We start from the raw sequence: 7,500 nt of genomic DNA, 5'->3' as shown, positions 1-7,500 counted from the left end.
GTATAAGAGCAAATCATGGAAAAGAAGGGCAGCGGGGGCGTGCATGCAAGATTTTACGTTATTATTATCATAACTATTCTTCAAATGCATTGAAATCGTTTTATACATTACTAGCATGTATAAAATAATAGAATCGTTACTTAGAACTTCTGTGGGTCTCGATTAGCACGTATAAATATGGCTTTCAAGCTAAGTTGGCATGTGGTGCATGGCTTATGTGGTATGAATGCAATGAACGTTGTCTTTCAGTATTTTTTTTAATTCCTCCAACCTAGCTCTTTAGAAGTGTATTAGGACTGATTTCTGATGCTCAGCAACAACATTGTCATATCTTTGATGCTCTGGAAAGGTTCTAGGGTGCTGGAATTTCTTCTATACCTTCTAATCCAATGAAGCAAGTGCAGTGGCATCTCTCTCCCTTAAGGTCATTAAAAGTCAATTTTGATGCTTCTGTCCATTCTAACACAGCTGCAGCAGCCTAATTCGTGATCATCACGCAAGTTTACTTGGAGCTGGTGGCAAGAAATTGCCTCCCTCTATTGTTCCTTTTGCAGAGTTAATTGTAGCTTGGATGTGCTTAATGCTGCTGTCACTGAATTCCAAGTACAACAACTATAGCTTGAAGGTGATTCTCTAACAATCATCACTTGGATTAATAACTTTTCTATGAGTACGTAGTGTCGAGGATAATATCTATTTGAGGAACATCATGACCACCAAATCTTCAAGGTAGGTATTCTCAGCATTGCAGGTATCTGCGGAGGTGAATTAGCATGGTAGACTTCCTTTCTTCTCTTGCTATTCAAGTTGAAGTGTCCATACGCCTTGAGGACCCCATCCCATCTTATCTTCTCTCTTACTATAGGCTGATGCTTCGGGAGTTACATTTTTATCAGGGTCTAATGTTCTTACAATTAGCTAGGTCTGGCTGATATCAATGGGCTGGTGTCACGCCCCCGATCCGAGATTGTGAGTCGAAGATCATGGCAACCGCCGCATACTCATAGGAAGCTTTTCTTTTAAGCATGCAAGGCATCTCATCATGACATCATACATATAAAGTTAAATAAATTTAAAATATTAATGATCAAGTCTTAGTTCAAATAATAAATCAAAACTCAGTGTCAAAAAGGAAGATAATTGTCTGACAAAATTAATACTTAAAATGAATTTGCATCAATTCTTAGAAAAAAATCTTAAATCAAATAAGCCAACTCCATCTCTAATCGCTCTCCCAACCGAATTCCATATCACGTTAATTTTCTGGATCTGTAAAGAAAATATAAACTCATCATGAGCTAAATAGCCCAGTAAGCAGTGTATACCTTTAACTGAATAAATCCAATAATAATATTGTACATATCTGTTTACTGACAATAACATAAGCAATACGTAAATTCATGAATTCATAATTTAATTCATCACACTATCAATCATATATAAACTTTCAATTCATCATAATTTCAAATTATACTTATCATCTTGAATTCATCAAATTCTTAAGTTCTTCTTACCAATGATGAACTATGACTACATTTTTTCTGTGGCAGGGTCATAATACTGCATATCATCTTGCGGTGAGCTGCGAATCATCTGACAGCAAAGTCCTTTGAAACCGCTGGTTTCTCTGACGATTTATCGCTGGTCTCTCTGGTGATATATCGCTGATTTCGCTGGCGACATAAACCTTCAGGAAAATCAATTGCCAACGTATATGCCCCCATTGGCGGGGTCCTTTGCATAGTCAGGTTATCAATTTAAATCATCTTTCAATTCATATATTATTTCAATAATAATATAAATAAGTGATATTCGAATAAATCCATCATATCATTCTTTATGATCATACATCATCATAAAAATTTTCAACAAATATCTTCAATCATAAATAATTTTCAACAATTATTTTCAATCATAATTAACTTCAACAAATATTTTCAATCACAAGCATGTCATGAAATTAATATAATTTAAATTTATAATTTACCAGATAAATTCAATAAAAGTAAAACACTACTTATCTAAAAAAAGTTTAAATTAGGGATCCTAGAAATCTGAAAAATCCTTCTCCGAATCTGGTACGTCAAATATCATATTTTTTTGATCAAAATTTCATCAAATAAAAATAATAAAAATTTTTAAAATCTAATGTCCTGACATGAATCGACTAGATGACAGCATCCAAGATTTTATTATTATTATTATTATTATTATTTATTTTTATTTATAAACTTAAAAAAATTCAAGAGAGAGAGCAGAGAGAGAAAGTCTCCCTCTCTTTCTCTTTCTCTCTTTTTTTTTCTTTTTCTTTTTCTCTTTTTTTTCTTTTTTTTTCTTTTTTTCTTTTTCTTTTTTTCTTTTCTTCTCTTTCTTCTTTTCTTTTCCTTCTTCTTTTCTTTTTCTTTTCTTTTCCTTCTTCATGCGGCCTCCCTTGGGCCGAAATAGGGGAAGACCGTGAGGTCCCCCCCCGGTTGGCCAGGCTTCGACGAGGTGGTGGTGGCTTGGCCGGAGGTCAGGCAACGACTGCCGACCATGCGAAGCCGGTCGGCGACGGGATTCGGTCGGCAAGCTTTCTTTTTTTTTATTTCTCAAAAAATAGAGGATCCGTCCCTTTTCTTCATGATTTTCGGCCATTGGTCGGTCGCCGGCAGCCAAACACTCAAGGAAAGAGAGAGAGATGGATGGGGATCTGATCTCGGGGATGAGACGCCGCAATCGACGGCATCGGTGGTCAAAAAGAGAGAAATGTGGCTGGTCGAACAGGGGTTTCACGCTTCATGGGTTTTTCTGGTAATCCCAATGGCTGGCAAGGGGTCTAAAATCATGGGAAGAAAGAAAAGAGAGAGAGGAAGAAAGATTGAATCCTTACCTGAACTCTGGTGGCCTCTTCGACCTTCAATTTTCGACGAACACAAGAAGAGGGTGCCGTGACTTCCAAGGAAAAAAAAAGAATTGGAGCTCAATAACTGCCGATGGAGGCTCAAGAGGGAGAGGGGAAGCTTATTTATAGAGGGTCCTAGAGTTTCAAACGTCATAGAACCCTTCTCCAATCAGGATTCATCGGAGAAGAAGACTCCCTCCGGGAGTCTTCTTCCGTTCCCAGTTTCTTTTTTTTTTTTTCAATTGGGCTTGGGTTTAGTGGGCTTTAGGCTTGGGTTATAACATTCTTCACCCCTAAAAAAAATTTCATCCTCAAAATTTTTCATACTTGTGGTCTCAAAGAGCTGGAAATATTTTTGCTTCATTTCTTCCTCTAGTTCCCAAGTAGCTTCTCTTTTCGAATGTCGACTCCACTGTACCTTGACATAAGAAACGTTGCGATGCCTCAGCACTTGTTCTTTACGGTTCACAATCTGTACCGGATATTCTTCATATGATAGATCTTTTTTAGCTTGTAAGGGTTCAAGTTCCACGATGTGACTTAGATCTGGTAAATATTTCTTCAACATAGAAACATGAAAAATATTATGTACTCCTGCAAGTGAAGGTGGTAAGGTAAGTCTATACGCCACCTCATCAATTCTTTTCAAAATCTCAAACGGACCCTCATATCTAGGATTCAATTTGCCACGAATGCCAAATCTTAAGATTCCTTTTTGAAGGAGATACTTTGAGAAATACATGGTCACCAATTTGAAATTCTAATTTTCGTCTCCTGTTATCTGTATAATTTTTCTGTCTGCTTTGTGCTGTCCGAAGTCGTTCTTTAATTAATTGAATCTTCTCGACTGCTTGTTAATAAGTTCGGAGCCAATATTCTCCACTCACCAACATCATCTTAGTGAATCGGTGATCGACATCTTCTACCATATAATGCTTCATAAGGTGTAATACTAATACTAGTCTGATAACTATTATTATAAGCAAACTAAATCAAAGATAGATGCTCATCCCATGAACTTTTCATATCCAAAATACAAGTTCTCAACATATCTTCTAAGATCTGAATAGTTCTTTCTGACTGGCCATCAGTCTATGGATGAAAGACTGTACTAAAGTTTAATTTTGTCCTTAATGCCTTATGTAAGCTCTTCCAAAATTGTGATACAAATCTGGTGTCTCGATCCGATACAATGGTCACTGAAATTTTATGTAGCCTTATAATTTCTTTCATATATAATTTTACTAGTCTTTCCAAAATGAATCCAACTCTAATTGATAGAAAGTGTGCAGATTTTGTCAATCGATCCACAATCACCCAAGCTGCATCATTTTTATTTGGAGTCTTAGGTAGTCCAGTTACAAAATCCATAGTGATATGTTTCCACTTCCATACTGAAATATCGAGAGGTTGAAGTAATCCTGCAGGTCTCTGATGTTCAGCTTTAACTTGTTGATACACTAAACATTGGGCCACAAATTGAGCGATCTCTCTTTTCATATTATTCCACCAGTACATCTCCTTCAAGTCCCTTTACATCTTAGTACCTCCCGGATGAATTGTATAATCGGTCTGATATGCTTCCTGAAGTATTTTCTGTTTAAGTACCGAATCATTGGGTATGCAAATTCTATTTTCGAATCTCAATGAACCATCATCATGTATCTTGAATTCAGTTTGAACACCAGCTTCCACTGAATCTCTTATTTTTGTTAATTGTGGATCACCATTCTGGGCGACTATAATCCTTTCAATAAGTGTTGGCTGAACCCTCATGTTGGCTAATCGTACTGTTGAGTCATATACTCGAATATCTAATTTTAGTTTTTTTATATCATTCAATAATTGACTTTGATGTGTAATTAAAATAGCCAAATTTTTTATAGATTTTCTACTAAGGACATCAGCAACAACATTAGCTTTTTCGGGATGATAATGAATTGTTAAATTATAATCTTCAATAGTTCTAACCACCTTCTCTGTCTCATGTTTAATTCTTTCTGTGTAAAAATATACTTCAAACTCTTATGATCAGTAAATACTTCACACTGCGCACCATATAAATGATGTCTCCAAATTTTCAGGGCAAAAATCACTGCAGCTAACTCCAAATCATGTGTCGGATAATTCTGTTCATATATTTTCAATTGTCTTAAGGCGTAGGCCACTACCTTACCCTGTTGCATCAATACACAGCCAAGTCTCTTTTTAGATGCATCGCTATATATTGTGAATCCTTCATTTTCTATTGGTATAGTAAGGATAGAGGCTGAAACTAATCGTTGTTTTAACTCTTGAAAACTCTGTTCACAATCTTGGTCCATTTGAATTTAATCCCTTTCTGAGTAAGACGAGTCAAATGTGCAGCTAAGCGGGAGAATCCTTCTACAAATCATCTGTAATAACCTGCCATTCCTAGAAAGCTCCAAATCTCAGAAATATTTGTAGGTCTGTTCCACTGCATCACAGCTTCCACTTTTGTTGGATCCACAGAAATTCATCTTTAGATATGATGTGTCCTAAAAAGATTATTTTCTTCAACCAAAATTCATACTTCTTTAATTTGGCATAAAGTTTTTTTTCCTCAATATTTGTAGTACACACCGTAAATATTTTTCATGCTCCAATTTATTTTTTGAATATATCAAGATATCATCAATAAATACGATAACAAACTTATCAAGATAAGATTTGAATATTCTGTTCATTAAATCTATGAAGGCCACTGGAGCATTGGTTAACCCAAATGGCATCACTAGAAATTTATAATGTCTATAACGAGTTCTAAATGCAGTCTTTGGTATGTCCTCTGCTTTGATTTTTAACTGATGATATCCTGAATGAAGATCAATTTTTAAAAAAACTTGTGCACCTTGCAGCTGATCAAACAAATCATCGATTCGAGGTAGAGGATACTTATTTCTGATAGTGTTCTTATTCAACTCTCTATAGTCGATACAAAGCCTCATACTACCATCTTTCTTTTTCACAAACAAGACTGGAGCTCCCCAGGGTGATACACTAGGTCTTATAAAACCTTTATCCAATAAATTCTGTAATTGATCTTTTAGCTCCTTCAACTCCATGGGGGCCATTCGATAAGGAGCTTTAGAAATTGGATCGGTATTAGGTGCCAATTCAATGATAAATTCAATTTTCTATCCGATGGTAGTCCGAGTAAATCATCAATGAATACATCTGAAAATTCATTTACGATAGAAATATCCTGTGACCTCAATTCATCATGTTCTGTATTCTTTATTGATACCAGATAACCTCTACATCCCTTTCTTCGCATCTGTCTAGCTTGCACAAATGAAATAATACGTGGAGGGATAGTTTCTGTACTTCCATCAAAACTGAATGTTAATTCTCTCGATATTTGAAAGTTCACTCTCTTTCCATGACAATCCACAGAGGCATGATAAGTAGCAAGTCAATCCATTCCTAGAATGACATCAAAATCATGCATACTAGGACCACCAAATTTATCGATAATTTTTTTACTCCTATTCTGATACTACATGACTTGCACATACTTTCGATACTCAAAATACCACCTACTGGTGTCTCAACATATAATTTAATTTTTATAGGTTCACATACTATATCATGTTGTCTAATGAAAGTAGTGGATATAAAGGAGTGTGTAGCACCAGAATCAAACAAAACTGAAGCATAAATACCAGATACAGGAATGATACCTGTCACCACAGTATTAGAGGCCTGAGCATCCTGTTGTGTGAGTGCATAGATCCTTCCTTGAGTTTTCGGCCTTTGATCTCCATCCTTTATTTGTGTGGATCTATTCTCATTCCTCTGGGGGCAACCTGTAATTTTGTGTCCCTTCTGTCCACAGCTAAAGCAAGAACCAGTATTCCATGGGCAATTTGAAGACTCATATTCTCTTCGACCACATCTCGAACATCTAGCCGTCTCATTCTCACGATGCTTATCATTTTCTAGTTTCTTCGCTGGACCCTTATTGTTCTGATTTCGTCCTTGAGTTCCACCAAACCTATTTTTCTTCTTCTGATTCCGTTCTCTTTCTGTATGTGCTTCATTAACTTTCCTCTCAATTATTATAGCTTTATTCACAACTGAGGCATAAGTAGTTAACTCATAGGGTATAACTTATTTTCTAATTTCCGTCTTCAGTTCTATTTCAAATTTATGTACCCTATCTTGCTCAATCTCAACTAATCTTGGAACAAACTTGGCTAACTCCATGAATTTAGCTTCATACTCTACAATAGATCTGTTTCTCTGTTTCAGATGAATGAACTCCTGCTCTTTCTGCATTCTGACACTTCGAGAAAAGTACTTGTCAAAGAATTCACCTCGAAATCTCTCCCAAGTGAGTAGTATCCCATCGTGCTCATATTTTTGTTCAAGTATACACCACCAGTTGTATGCCTCTCCTTGTAACAGATATGCTGTGCAGTGGATCTTCTCATCATCATGGCATTCTTGCACGGCGAATGCCTTCTCCATCTTCATGATTCAGTTGTCAGCTTCCAGTGATTCAATGGTCCCTTTGAAGGCTGGAGGAGCTAGCTTTTTAAACTCGACGATGTTGTTTCACTGCATCGGATGTTCTCCATGGCCAGGTGTCGGTG

General features: G+C 36.3%; 1 pseudogene; it reads right to left on the bottom strand.

Annotated features, from left to right (window-relative positions):
• LOC140856814 (uncharacterized) overlaps positions 1–7,183 on the bottom strand; it is a 7,980-nt pseudogene extending 797 nt beyond the window's left edge.
• Positions 7,184–7,500: the final 317 nt, after the last annotated feature.

This window comes from Elaeis guineensis, chromosome 1 (assembly GCF_000442705.2).
Source record: "Elaeis guineensis isolate ETL-2024a chromosome 1, EG11, whole genome shotgun sequence".
Lineage (NCBI taxonomy): Eukaryota > Viridiplantae > Streptophyta > Magnoliopsida > Arecales > Arecaceae > Elaeis > Elaeis guineensis.
This window is presented reverse-complemented; position numbering and strand designations above follow the sequence as displayed.